The sequence below is a fragment of the Myotis davidii genome, unplaced genomic scaffold, assembly GCF_000327345.1.
Source record: "Myotis davidii unplaced genomic scaffold, ASM32734v1 scaffold168, whole genome shotgun sequence".
Taxonomy (NCBI): Eukaryota; Metazoa; Chordata; class Mammalia; order Chiroptera; family Vespertilionidae; genus Myotis; species Myotis davidii.
The window spans coordinates 2,409,513-2,423,443 of NW_006383016.1; the positions used below are offsets into that span (position 1 = coordinate 2,409,513).

At 50.5% G+C, this 13,931-nt stretch overlaps 1 protein-coding gene and 1 long non-coding RNA gene across 3 annotated transcripts in view; one reads left to right on the forward strand and one right to left on the reverse strand.

Annotated features, from left to right (window-relative positions):
- Nucleotides 1-13,931, forward strand: part of HOXA3 (homeobox A3) — a 33,226-nt gene that overhangs the window by 10,221 nt on the left and 9,074 nt on the right. Inside the window, exons 2-3 of one of the 2 annotated variants that reach the window (XM_006778981.2) lie at nt 3,024-3,202; nt 7,363-7,859. The gene's annotated coding sequence lies outside the window, so the exon portion shown is untranslated. The remainder of the gene's footprint in view (nt 1-3,023; nt 3,203-7,362; nt 7,860-13,931) is intronic. The other variant, XM_015558150.1, reaches the window with a different exon arrangement.
- LOC102772573 lies at nt 12,908-13,925 on the reverse strand. The gene is made up of 2 exons (XR_436490.1): nt 13,877-13,925; nt 12,908-13,557 (listed from the first exon to the last, which is right to left on the reverse strand). It is a non-coding gene; the product is annotated as an uncharacterized LOC102772573 (long non-coding RNA).

The window sequence follows — 13,931 nt, forward strand, 5'->3', positions numbered from 1 at the left end:
TGGGTGCGGTGCGCGCGCCCGCAGCCGGGGCCCAGTGTGGGAACCCTTTTGTACCCGGGGCCCCTTTATGGGGAGATTTACGAGACGCCGCACGGCTAGGGCCGCAATTACCGCCCCCATAAATTCCGCGGCCCTGGCAGCGGCTCCGGGCCATGTGTCTTTGAAGCTTTTCCGCAGCCCCGAGGCCCAGCTCCGTTCCAATGGCTCCCGGGTGTCCCCCGTGGTCAATAGCCCGTGAAACACTTTCGGTGCCGTTTTATGTATCTTGCGTGAACTTGGTGTCAGGTTATTATATAATGATGATGTCCCCTTGCTCTTCCCCACCCCACCTTCTCTCTCCTCCTCCTTCCCCGCTCCTTCCACTCCCTCCGCCTCGGCTGGCTCCCCCCTCGGGGTTCTGGGCTCTCAGTGAACCCCGGGTATCACGGAGGGGAGCCCAAGCGCTCCCGGACCGCCTACACCCGGCAGCAGGTGCTGGAGCTGGAGAAGGAGTTCCACTTTAACCGCTACCTGACCCGGCGCCGCCGCATCGAGATCGCCCACGCGCTCTGCCTGTCCGAGCGGCAGGCCCCCGGCCCCTCCCCCCGGCAGCAGGGGCTGGAGCTGGAGAAGGAGTTCCACTTTAACCGCTACCTGACCCGGCGCCGCCGCATCGAGATCGCCCACGCGCTCTGCCTGTCCGAGCGGCAGGTCAAGATCTGGTTTCAGAACCGGAGGATGAAGTGGAAGAAAGATCACAAACTGCCCAACACTAAGATGCGGTCCTCCAACTCGGCCTCGGCCTCCTCCTCCGCTGGCCCGCCGGGGAAAGCACAGACTCAGAGCCCCCACCCGCACCCGCACCCGCACCCCCACCAGGGTGCCTCCACGCCCATCCCCTCCTCCATATAATCTCCTGGAGATCTAGACCCGTTTCTCCTCTCTTCTGCCCCTTTCCCCATCCACCCCTCCCTGTCTGTCCATCTGTCGGGACCAGAACAGACCCCAAAACAAAACCCAACTTGATGAAAAGTGTAATAAAAAGAAGAGGACCTTCTCCTGGTAAGAGTGTGTGCTGGTTGCCACCCAAGAGAGGCCAGTGGCCAGGATGCTGGCTGGTTGAGCAACCTGCTGGCCTAAGGAAGGCTGCCAGGGTCGGGTACCTGAGAAGGACCACTTGGCATCACATACTTTTGAGACGGTGGGAAGGACCTGTGTGTGTATATTTGTTGCAAACAGAAGAAAACAGACCCTTTCCTACCTTCCTTGTCTCCCCTCCCTCATTAAGGCAGCTCATACAAGCTTGTCTTGAACTGAATACTACGTGAGTAGACATTGTGGACCTCACAGGATTATTTAATTCTCCAAATGTATAGACCTCGATGGTAGATGTGACACAATAGTTTCCCTTCCTTGAATTTATTTAAAATATTGTTGTAGAGATATTGTTGTCTTATTCTGAGGCACAATCTTCGGGGAGAGGGGAGTGCATTTAGACCCATGTCCAACTGTACACACTGTGGTATGGCTATATAGAAGGCCTTGCTGAGAATAAACTCTGTTTCAAAAAACATTAAAGTTCTAAAACACATTTGTGTGTTTCCTACTTTTAATTTAAAAAAAAGTGCTCTGAATTGAAGTGCTTGACCTTGCCCAGGAGGAAATCTTGTAGACGGCTTGAGTTGTGTTCACTGGGATTCTGACTGCTCATGTAATGTGTGTGAGTGTGTTCAACTTGAGCTGAACTCTTGTCAAGTTTGACCCACGGTGGGAAAAGCTCCAAAGGGCATGAAGGCTCTTGAGCTCTGAGAGGGCTCCTTCTTCTTCCCAAACTTGGCCCGGCTGTCAGGCTTCAAGTCTCTGTACGGCACAGAAACGTGTCCTTCTGGGCAATGAAAGGTGAAACCGTGCAGTGCTGCGGGCCCAGGAGTTGCTGCAGCTGCTCTGCTGGCTGAACTCTGAGCACACTTGGAAAGCAGTGGTCCCTCTGGTATTTATGGCACCTTCGCACTTCATCTGCCTGTTTCCCTGGAGATGAAAAATAGTTTGTGTAAAGGGTTGAGGTTGCTTTTTGTTTCTTTGCTGTTTTGAAGGCTCTCTTCGCTAACCATAGCTTGGGAATTCTTATTTGTTTGCTTCTTTCTTACGTTCTTTCTTTTTTGAAGCAAGAAATTTTAAAGTAAACTGGATTTTCCCAGTATACCCTCCAGAGTTTCTTCTGAGGAAATAAAAAGCTTAATGACACCCTAAATTGCACCCCACAGCAAGGTAGACCTGGGAGTATTCAACACTGGAAGAAAGCCAAACTCTGAACTAGGGTCACTTGCCTCAAATGCTCCCAGATTTTTCTGCCCAACCTAGAGACCTAGATTTAAAAGGTTAAAAATAAAATCTGCTTCACAATCTCCATAACTCTAGCACTTGTTTACTGATTTACTAATCAGTCAAGAGAATTTGGACTTGGTTGTCACTGAAGGGACAAGATACAAAAAAAACCACAACAACACACACTAGCCCCAGAATATTAGAATTGTCACTTGGCCTTGACTGAGGGCAATGTTTAGTTCATGTAATAATTTTAGCAGAGATGGGAGGGGGCGCTCACCTACCTCTGCAATAACGGAGGAGTTTTAAACACATTTTCCCCTCAGTGGTGAACCCTGGGCCAGTGGTCAGTGCTGTTACTCTACTGCCTGTGTGTACTACAGGCAGAGGCGAGCTGCTGTCTACCTATGAACAAACCAGATCTGAGAGTGAAGGGATGAATCCCAGTTTCAGAGGGGTCTCCATCTCTCCCCAAGAAAACTCAGGGGCAAACAAGTGCCCGCCTACCCCAGACAGGCCAAACCTGGCATAAAGTGCATTTTATAAGGTGTGAATGAGTGCCAGGGATCTCTAGAGTCACTGCATCTGCTGCTGAGACTTATTAACCCTTCCTCTACTACACACACTTGTAAAACGAAATTAAATCACGCTGAAAATAGCAATTTTCCCAGGAATCATTAATCACCTCATACAATAAATACTTCTTTGTAATTCAACAGCAATTCTGAAAGGCATTCTCTGGGAAAAGTCTGTGGAGAAGCAAGGGATCTTCTTGCAAATAACGTGGTCTCGGGCAAAGACGCAGCATCTTGCCTGTCTGCTCAAAAATGCCTAGACTCTTGGTGGAAATTGAGTGTCAAGCTGCAAAACCTCACATGGCAGATTGTCATCAATTAAGGTAAATTCTTATATTTCTCCTTTGTAGTAGAGGAAGGGAATGAGAGCATTAATTAGCTACATACTAGAGGCAGTTGTATGGGGCTAAAAGGGGTAATGAAGAGAAAGGATGGAGATGTGTGTGTGTGTGTGTGTGTGTGTGTGTGTGTGTTTATATTCCAGTGCAAAATGGAATTTTTACCCAAACTGTGTTGATTATTAAGGTATTGGTAAGTTTTACTAAGTCAAAGTGCTCCCAAATAATCCAGAGGATTGTGCCATTTCTTTAGTGTTTTGCCTGTTTCAGATTTGGTCTTTTAAAGGAGCTTGTTATAACAGCTTAGAAAATCCCACTTTGTGCTTCAAAATCGTGCATTGTCTGCCCTTTGCTAGGGCAACCATAGAGTTCACCCAGAGGACAAATTTTCTATCTCATTAATTGTTGTTTTTTTTAAAGCAAACTCTATTGGCCCCTCAAACCCTTGACCTTTAAAGACAGTAGTATTTTGTGTGAGCTCTATACTTCTGCCAAAATGACCCTTACACAGGCTCTCCTCTTCTTTCCTTTCTCTCTTTCTCTCTCCTTCCCTCTAACACACACTCATCTGCTTTAGTCACATAGCCAAGCTGTGCATGACTCTGGAGAGATGAAAGTTTTGTCAACATCTGAAATCAACCTAAATCGGATAGGAGACACTTTAATGGTCACAGTTTGAATTAAGTACTTAAGAGTCTCCCCCCTGAAGAAAAATGGCACTTTGCAGGCTCTCTTTCCTAGTTTTGCTGAAATCTACGATATACCCGGTGTTTTATTACAGCAGGGATTCAACTGTGACAGGCAGAGTAGAGTACTTAATACCCAGGATGGAGCTCATGGGAAGATTACCTAGATATATGGGGAGTGGGCCCTCTGCACAGCATCTCTGACTTTATATTCAGTTGTCACGGGGTGTCCACATCCTCCCCCACCTCTCAGCCCCTCCCCATGGGGGTGGGTATCACCGAGCCTCCTCCTCTCTCTCCCTGCTTCCCTAAGCTACCAAACTGTGTTGTTCTCACCCACCACTGCCTTCCCTCCAGCAGTTTAACATGGAAACAGATCAACCATTCTTTAGAATGGAAAGAAAGAAAAAACTCACAGAATCAATGTAGCAAACAGAGACCTGGGGCTTCCCATTTGAATGAGTGGATTCTGTGCAAGCAAAAAGCTGTTCGTGACACTCTCTGCATCCCTAGCCCAGGTGAGGTCCTCTATTGGAGCGCACAGGCTCACCCTGCCCAACCCCTGCCCCATATGGTTGCTCCTCTCTGTATTATATACGGACCCAAGTCTAACGATGCTTCTTCTCTCAAAGAGTATGGGCTGGAAAAAATAGGAGGAAGAAGACAGACCTGTGCTCTAACTCTGATAGCACCTAGGTGGCTGCCGGGGCTGTTGTGAAATATTCTCATCTGAAATTTCTGTCTTGGAACTCTGTCAAGTCTTATTCTCAAGGCCCCAAACCTATGGAGTAACCCCCGCCCCCTTTCAGGTCAGCCCCAGTCTCTCTGGAATTGATTTCTGGGGATAAAAGAGATCCCAGATTGAAAGAATATCTTAGGAAAAAGAGATCTGGAGGCCATTTTGGTCCCATCTTAGTTTACTGATGATGAGGAAACTGAGGCAGCTAAATGCTCCCCCTCCCATTTTTCTTTATGTTAATGAGTCATAGATTTGGTCCCACCTTGGATAGGGGTAAGTGCACAGGCATCTTTCCTTGGCAGAAGGCCAATGAGTCTGGGTTCACACTGGACATGAAGGGCCACAGGTGTGCTTCTCCAGGTTAGAAGGGTGCTGAGATAGGTGGGCTGACCTCTGAGCTCAGGAGGTGACAGATGTCAGGGTCAGGATGCCTGGGAGAGCAGTGGACACTCCACTGTCTACAATTCTCATAGTTCCAGACTGACCCATTCTGCTATGCTTGCCCTGGAATTTCCATGGGGGTTCCCTTGCCCCAGAGCTGCGCAAGCGGGTCTGCATTCTGGAGGTCTGGGAACTAAAAAGCCAGCCAAGGACCCTGGTGGCAGCAGATAAAGGTGTAGGGTCTGTTCCAGGGAGAAATTGAAATTGTAATCATGGGGGGTCACGTGACTCATTAAATAATTAATGCCGATCGTCAAGAATGGATGGAGTCAGCAGGGCCTCACTAGGAATGACTCTCTCAGAAGTAAGACCCCCAACTTCCTATTTGATTTTTTTAAACACACACCGTCAGATTTATTTCTAAAGGCTTTTAACTCCTTCAGGAGGGTCTGCGAGAGCCCTTCACGGGGAGGACCCAGCTGGCGGGCCCATGCTGGGTCTGGGAGCTCTTTCTGCAGGGTTTCTGCGAGTCCTGGGAGTGCACCGCGGCCGGGGAAATGTGAGTTGGAGCTCGGGTTTTCTGCGGTCGTAGCCTGGCTTTGGTGATGAAGTGGGACGGATGCGCAGACAGTTGGTAATGTTCTGATTCACACCGGGGAAGGCTGCAGAGATACCACAGGACAGGCGCGCGGCTTTGTTCAATTTTCCCGGTGTTCATAAATCACCCGCGCCGGGGCTAGCGAGCGAGGGAGCAAGCGAGCGCCAAAAACACCACGGAGAGAGGCCACAGCAGCGGCGGCGGCCATTGCGAGGGAGAGACCTGGGCAACATCTCTTTGTGACTCATTAGCCTGAACGATTTATGGGGAACAGCAGCCATGAATATTTGACTTGGGGATAAGGAAATAGCAACAATAATAATAACCATAATAATTACAATACCCCTAAGCGTTGCCGAGTGGGGGTGGCTTGGCAGATGGCGGCATAGCAGATCTTTCTGGGATGAAGTTGAGTGGCAACGTGCTGTATGGCTAAGCTCCACCTCACTCAGGGTCATGCCAGGAGCTCCAAGGCCACAGGGGCACTGCCTTTGGAGACACAGAGGGCGAGTTTGAACAAGAGAAGGGGGCCCAGCATGGGTTCTGAGTCCCCAGTGCCTGGTGGAGGGCGGCGGTGGCTGAGGGCAGCCAGCTTCAGGTGTGCGGCCACTTGTTCAGTGTGCTCGGGGGCTGGGAAGCCTGGGTGGGGGTCAGGGGACCTGTCAGGTACTTGGTAGCTGCTCCTGGTACTATCAGCAGGATTGCATGGATGCCAGACAGCCACTGAGGGCTGGTTTGGGGCAGGCCAGAGTGTGGGAGGCTATGGGGTTTGGGTGAAGGGGCAGTGGGGCAGGGACAGGGCTGGGGAAGCAATCCACTTGGCAGAGTGCCAGCCCAGCGGAGAAGTTCTCCAAGCCGGAGCTCATTGACTGGGACGATTCTCGCCTCTTCCCCAGCGTCTTCCCCACACCCCTCAAGCTGGCTGACCTTTTGCCAGCTAGAGAGCAAGAGAGGGGTTGCAGATATCTTGAGGGTCAAGGTGGTAGCAGAATTAGGGCATCTAGGAGCTTGTCCCCACTGTGCAAGGTGAGGCTGGATAGGGCCCCTCGATTGGGTATTGTCCCAGCCCACATCCTTCCCAGTTTCCCCCTATTTCCAGCAGCCATAGCTGGCCTGCTGTGAGGGACTGGGCAGCCCACTGGGGCAGAGAAGTGACGCGCCCAGGGCTTGAATGAACCAAAATACAAAACCTCTCAAGGCTGCCTGTGGCCTATGGGCTGAGCTGGAGTTTGATTTCGCGCCAAACAGAAATGAACACTATTAGCGAGGTTTCGGGAGAGTCTGTGATTGAACGCTCCCAGACAAGGCTTCCCTTTGTTAGCAAAAGAAAATAAAGCGCGCATTCACATTCCCCAAGTTGAGGTGCGTGAGGAGCTCTCGGAGCAGAGCAGGCTCCCCCGGCAAAGCCCCTTCCACCTTCCCATCTCGCTCCGCCTCGTCCATTTTCTTCCCCCTTCCCCCTGCCCGCCCCCTATATAAAGAAAGAAAAGGAAGAGTGTGGGTGCGGAGATGGAGTATGTATTTATTTTACAAAAATAAATCACCATCTTCAGGCCATTTGTAGACGGGGACCTTTCGAGCAATGAGTGTGCCGCATGGACGAATGCCCTGGCGACTCCTCCGTGTCCGCGTCACCCCGGGGGCCACCCTGGCGCCCGGAACGGCCGCGCTTCCAACTCCGGTCCTCCGACTCCCTTCCTTCGCAGCCACCGTTCACCCTCTGCTGTTTATTTATCCGCAGAGCGCCCGGACACCGGAAAAGGCGATTCCCTGAGCGCTCCGGAGTTGGAGACAATTCGGGGTTCAGTCTTAAATATCTTTGGAGGTAAGCGCTGCGCCCACACTCGTCGCCGCTTGGGGCTTTGCACCGGGCCGTTGGCGGGAGTTTGCTCTCCCAGGCAGCTGCAGCCCTGGGAAAGAGGCTCTGGTCAGTATTTAACTTCGGAGGAGTTTTGGAGCTGGGTTCTTTGCAGCGGCAAGTTCCGCGAATGCAAGGCTGCAGGCAGACAAAGAGCCCGCAAAAGCCGGCGTTCTGCAGAAAGCGCGGTGGGTCGCAGAGACCAAAGATGTATGTGCTTGGGGGGCGGGGGTGTGAGAAGGATGTATTTGTTTCTTCCAGCAAGTTCCAAACAAATCGCTACATGGAACAGCAGGGCAAAAGCCAGGAGAGGCCACGGAGGCGGTGGCCGCTGCGTGGGCCGCTCTACTTGTCCGCTGTTGGCGGCGCCTGCGGAGACTGTGAGTTCGGAAATCGTGGTTAATCCAGCTCTGCATGGAGGAAGCTGGGCTCACCGCCTCGCAGTGTCTCTGGTCCTTTTGCTTTTCCTTGGCGAGAGGGAAGTTGCTGTATTTCCAAAGTATAGTCTGTCGCAGGTTCCTTTAGCCAGGCGGACCCGCTGTTCTTCCTACAGGAAAAGCACAGGTTTTCTATCTCAGCGTTTTATTTTCCTCTTTGGAACAAGGGAAAACTCTTTAAAATTCTTTTCCAGTTCTGGCTTAATTTGTTCTCTTAGTTTGGGATGCAGGGAGGTAATTACTGTGGTTTATTACCTTGTAAAAGATCCATAAATTTCGTGCCTATTTGGGGGAGGGGCTGCTGGAATAGCTTCCCGAAGCTTGGTATGAAGGAATGGGTTTGCTTTGTTCTTTGAGGAATTACTTGTTTTAAAAAGTTTTCTGAGATTTTGTTTTCTATTCCCTAGGCCTCAGTCTTTCCTAAAATTTTCTCCCCAAATAGAGACTAGGTTGCTAATTTATTGCAACACGCTGTTGGAGATGCTCTACGGCTGATATGGTGTTTTAGATACAATTCTTATTTTATTAGCTAGGAAGTAAACAGAGCAATAGTAAAGTTGAGTTACTTTCTCAGCTACTGTATGTCTATTTATATCAAGTATAGACAGAGCATTTCAGGAATTTGCCACTCAGTGTGAACATTTGATTTGCATCTCTGCACACAACACTATCATTGCGTGTATAAACAGTTGCAGGAGTTTGAGACCATGTGTATAAAGTGATATACACATTCGTGTGTGTCCAGAGAACTTGGGGCCCATCTGTAGTGCAGTTGCACCCACAGGAACTATCTCATGTTAAATAATGATCTATAACCACCACCAAAGAAAAGTGAGCTAAGAGGGCCTAACCTGACGCTGAGTAGAAAAACCACTAGAGTTAACTAAGGGGAGAAACATGTTAAGTGTATTTTTGACAGAGAAATCAGATTGCAGTGTTTGAACACAGATATATCTAATCTGCCAACAGCCTTGCAAATATTGACTAAAGCTCTGCATCCTGAGTCACCTGCTCCTTCCTAGACAACTTTCTGCCTATTTTGGCTCTGGTGGCCTGGATCCAGGGCATGTGTCCCCAGCCCAGGCTTGCCAGGTTAGGGGCTGAGAGAGTGAATGGAGCGGTACTGGCAGCTGGACCTCCTAGCCTGTGCCTAGATACTTGAGCATCTTCGCTCTTGGTCTCTGGAATGGGAGTTTAAATGGCCCATAGCCTTGCTCCAGGAAAGCAGATTTCAGAGTGGGGAAGGAGGACTCTCAGCTGCGGGTTCTCTGGTGGCTTGCCCAGCCCAAGCTCTCTCTTGAGGAAGCTGTTTTCACCTCAAAAGTTAAATTTCCTGAGACTTCCTCAGATATGTTCCTTTATAACCCACAAAATCACTGTATCCTACCCCAGGTCAGTAATGTTAATTGTTAAACAGCAGTTGGAGCATTAACTGGGCTGTTAATAGCGGCATGGAGGCTCCTGGCTGGAGCTGAGATGCCTCTGGGCCTTGCTGGTGTTAAGGCATTTCTCTGAAGCACCACCAAACACTTCTCCCATTGATTTATGGCCTTGGGAATTTCAGTTTGCTCCAGACGGTTCTGCAAGTTCTGAAGGGGGCCCCTTCTCATCAGTGAGTTGAAGCCCCTGCAGAAACTTTGGTTGGGGAGAGTGGAGTTTACCAACAACTAGGCAATACTTCCAGGTTCTTTCTAGGCTATCAGGAGAGCTCAGTGTAAAATATTTGGGGGTGGTGGGCAAGAGGAGCAGAGGACAGTGTGTTTCTGGTCTGAGTCCTTGGGGAGTGCTTTGTGGAAACCAGCTTTTGGTCCTGTTCACCACCCCCAAACCTGAGAGAGCAGGTTTTCATGTTAGATGCATACTTTCCATTTTGTGGCTTAGGTCAGAACTTGGAAAGGTGACATAGAGGTTCTCTCCTAGCTATACTACAGGCTGAACCTCATAGGAATACTGATACTGCCACCAGCTTAGGGCAGGCTCCCTTCCAAGGCGTGTGAGGTCTCCTCCTTTTATTGCCATTCTGATTTGGATACCCTCAAGAGCAGGCCCCCTTCCTGAGGCCCTTACAATCTCACTAGGCCTCTCTGTTCCCCTGCAGGCCAGGAGGGGAGGGGCGGGAAGAATCATGCACAGCCTCCTGCAGCTGCTACAAGTTTGTCCTCATGCTTAGAGAGGCCTAGCTAACCGAAGACCCGCTCTCCAGGAACAAAAGAATATAACATGAGGATCTCTCCACCTCAGAGCATTCCCAAGTTCAGAAACTAAGATCCAAAAAGAGGATGTTTTTAGCTAGCTCCTGAGAGGGTGAAATGTTGAAATCAGTGGAGACTGTCACCAAGCAGAAGGCAGGAGTGCCTGTGTGTGTGTGTGTGTGTGTGTGTGTGTGTGTGTGGTCTTATTTATTTCAGCCAGGTTACTCCAGAGGAGAGTTGGTCCAGTTCATTTTCTGCTGGTGGACAGAGTTGTCTTAGGGGAGGGTGAACAGAAAGGGTCCCAGATTACCTTGCAGTAGGTTAGTTAATTCAAGGGATGCTAGGAATTTTTTTTTCTCTTCTTGCAAAGACAATTAGATCCTTTCTTCTTACGTTTTTCATCATTAGAAGCCTATAATTTTATGTATCATTCCACTATGCACTGAGGAAAAGTGTAAGTTCAGGTTTGGCCCCGGCACTGGGTCCTTCCAGATTCTACAAAACTCTGACCCACCCACCACTCTAGAGCCAAGTACCTATTTCCTACGGGGCTCCCATCCAACAGAACAAAAGCAACTGGACTTTAGCCTTTTGTCAGGTAATTATGGGCCTTTTGCATTTCTACAGTGGCTGTGGTGTAAGGCGTGGGTGTTAGCACATTCCATACAATGGCAGGCCATGAGAGAGTCAACTGACTAGGCCAACCATTACTGGGTTTTCTTCTGGAAACAGGGCCTGGGCCTTGACTTTTGATGTACTGGCCAGAGAGGCGAGACTGCTTGGGTGTGCTGGGTTCGGCAGGTCTGTGAGTGGAAAACTGTAAGGAAAGTTACATTGTCTCTAAGAATGGGGACAGTATTGCTGTTTTCTTATGTTTGTATCAAGTGCAAAGAAATATAAAAGAGATAACTGGCCTTGTGTGGCACATGTTGGGAGGGGGGGCAGATGCCCCCAGCAACTAACTGCCCTAGACAAAACTCTTCCCTACTGCTGGTCACGGTCCCCCTACTCCCCTCCCCCAAAGCTAAATGTGCTGCTTGGAAACCTAGTTCCTTCAGTGATTCCCTATTTCAAATAAAAGGATTTAAGTTGACGTATGACCACGTGAGCACATAATACAGCACATTATTGTGGCATTTGGAGCTGAGACCCGGGCGGCTTCGCCTGTGATTACGTTTTCTAGATTCTCTACAGAGAGGCTCCCCCCCCCCCCCCCCCCCCCCCCCCCCCTCCTCTCCTTCCCCTTCTCCGGAGAGTGCTCTCCTAGCGGGTTGCAGTTTTCAGCACTCATGGAGCGGCTCTGGGCCAGCTAGCCGATGGGACTCGAGGCCACGCCAGGAGGATGGAATTTATTTTAAGGTATTTCCGTTGATTGTTCATATCCAGAGTGAGTTATGGCTGTGAGAGACAAAGGTCAGGCGAGGAGACCCTGGTCAGGGACAGGACCCTCAGCCCATCTCTTCCTTTGTTTCTCCTTTAGAACCGAAACCATTTGAAAGATCCCCAGTAGCGCCTCAGACTGAGTTTAATTCCCTGAAAAGTGTTGGGGGGTGTAAAGGAAGGGGCACTTGGGTGCTAATTGGTGGGCCCGGTAGCCTCCAGTGCTAGTGTGGCTTTGTCCACTACAGCGGGGCTTGAGACCCGGAGCGGAGCCCCAGGCGGAGGGAGGGTCCCGAAGTGCCCGCGCAGGTTAAGGTGGCCAGCGCTGCTCTCCCAGGCGACACTGCCTGGAGGGGGTGGACGCTGAGTGAAGGAGAAAGAGAATCGCTGCTCCCCCATTGCTGCTGTTTGCCGGTGAGGGATGGTGGGCTAGGGCTGACCAGGGCAGCAGGAGCAGCTGGGAGAAGGAAATCAATGAGTGTGCAGATGCGCTGCCATTTTATTGATGATGCTTCAGGCCACTTTGTTCAGTGCTGGGTTGCAGAATGTGATTTCTCACACACGGGATGGAAGGAGCTGGATCCCAGGACACGCCTTTGTTTCTCCGCACACCCTCTGCCCGGTAGGGGTGGAGAAGGACAGCTCGGATTTAGGAGAGGCTTGGGGTGGCCAGCGTGCTGGGTGCCCAAGAGCTCTGTTATTTGAATGTTGGGGAGACAGAGGGAAGAGGGAGCCTGAGCTGGGTTTGGGCTTGGGAATGAGGGTGGTCCGGAGAGTGGGAGGCCTGGCCGGCACTGTGGGCTGGAGCGAGTCCGGAGGCAGAGTCCGCAGGAAGCAGAGGCAGACTTTTCTCTGGCCTCCGAGCCCCAGAAATGGTGCTGCAGCCAGAATGGAGGCAGATGAGAGCGAAACTGTGTGCTTCCAAATTACTGGGAAAGCCCTAGCTAATTGGGCTTTGGGGACCCAGCGCTCCTGGGAGAGATGGAAACTCCAGGAAAAGGTGAGGGAAACTTTGCTTTCCTCCCCTCCCAGAGCTCTCAGAGCAGAAGAAAGGGGTGCCTACCAACAGTCAGGAAGCCAGTTTGCCCCGTGACTTTTTTTTTAAAAAAAAATCTTATTTTTTCTTTCTACTTAAAAAAATTCAAATGAAGCTTACCCTACTTGAGTGGGATTTATTCCCTAGAATGGAAGGGCTGCTCCACCCTCCCCCTCTGCCAGCCTCGGCAGTAACATGTTTAACTGAGGCTGTTTCAAGTGCTCTAAAACACCCCTTAGAAATAAAATGTAAGCTTTAATTGCTGTTCAATTACTTGTCAGCATTTCATTTGATTTATGACCCAGTTCTGGCGCATTTTTGACCCAGTTAAAGACTCATAAATAATATAGTTTCACTAGAAAGAACAAGAGAGGGAATAGAGGTTTGTTAAAGGCACCTTTTATTGTTGCTTCAGTACTAGTGAGCAGAATAAATATCTAAGGGAGGGCTCTCCAGCCGGTTCTGTACAAAAGTGTGCACAGTTCGAGGAAACCAACAGCCACATACAGAGAGCACCGGCTTTTCCCCCAAGGAAAGAGCTAGAGCTACTGTTACAGCTAAACTAGCTATAAGAAAGCTTAGTCCCTTTTCACCCTCCCAGCGCCAGCCTCACCCTCACAGGCAAGTGTATTTCCTCATGAACTTTCCTCCCCATTTGGGGGTTTTGATGCCTCTTCTTGCCAACAGTCCTTCCTCACCTTGGTCCCTGGCTGCCCAGCCAGCGCTCCAGCCACGGTGGCCTCTCAGACACTTCACAAGAAGATCCCTGAGAAGGCAGCAGCGTGCCCTCGCTGTTCCAAATATTCTTCTAGTGCTGAGAACAGGGTTTCTTCTGGTCCCCGTGGGCGGGAGGCTGGGAGCACGGGGACTTGGGGGGAATTTGGGGAGCCATGGAGTCTTCTTAGCAAAGAAAACCTCAGTGGTTTTGGTGGAGCCGGGTGCATGGCTGCGGGATTTGCCTGGAAAGGACACAGCAGCAGCAGCAGCCAAGGGTAGTTTCTGGCCATGAAACATTGACAGGAGGGATTTTTCTCTTAAAAAAAATAAACAAAAAATGACCTTTAGCTGTTATAAATTAGTATCTTTTAATCACCTCACCTGCCTTGTTTCAAAAACCAAAACTTTGGATTTCAGCAGAGAGGCCTGAACCCAAGGCGCCAGACTCCAGCCTTGAGGTCCAAACCCCGCTTCTGCCCGTGGCAGCCCGCGTCCAGAAGCCACCCGGGCCCGTTCCTGTCCCAGCTCTCCCCAGCTGCCCGGCTCCCCAGCTTGGCGGGTCCAGCCCCACATTTTGCCCAGCACAGTGTTGGCGCTGGTGGAAAGGTGTGCACCCCGGGCGCTCCAGCCCTCACCTCGGTGCCCTCGATCCCGCGGCCGGGCCGTCCCTTCCCTGGCAGGTCTCCCAGG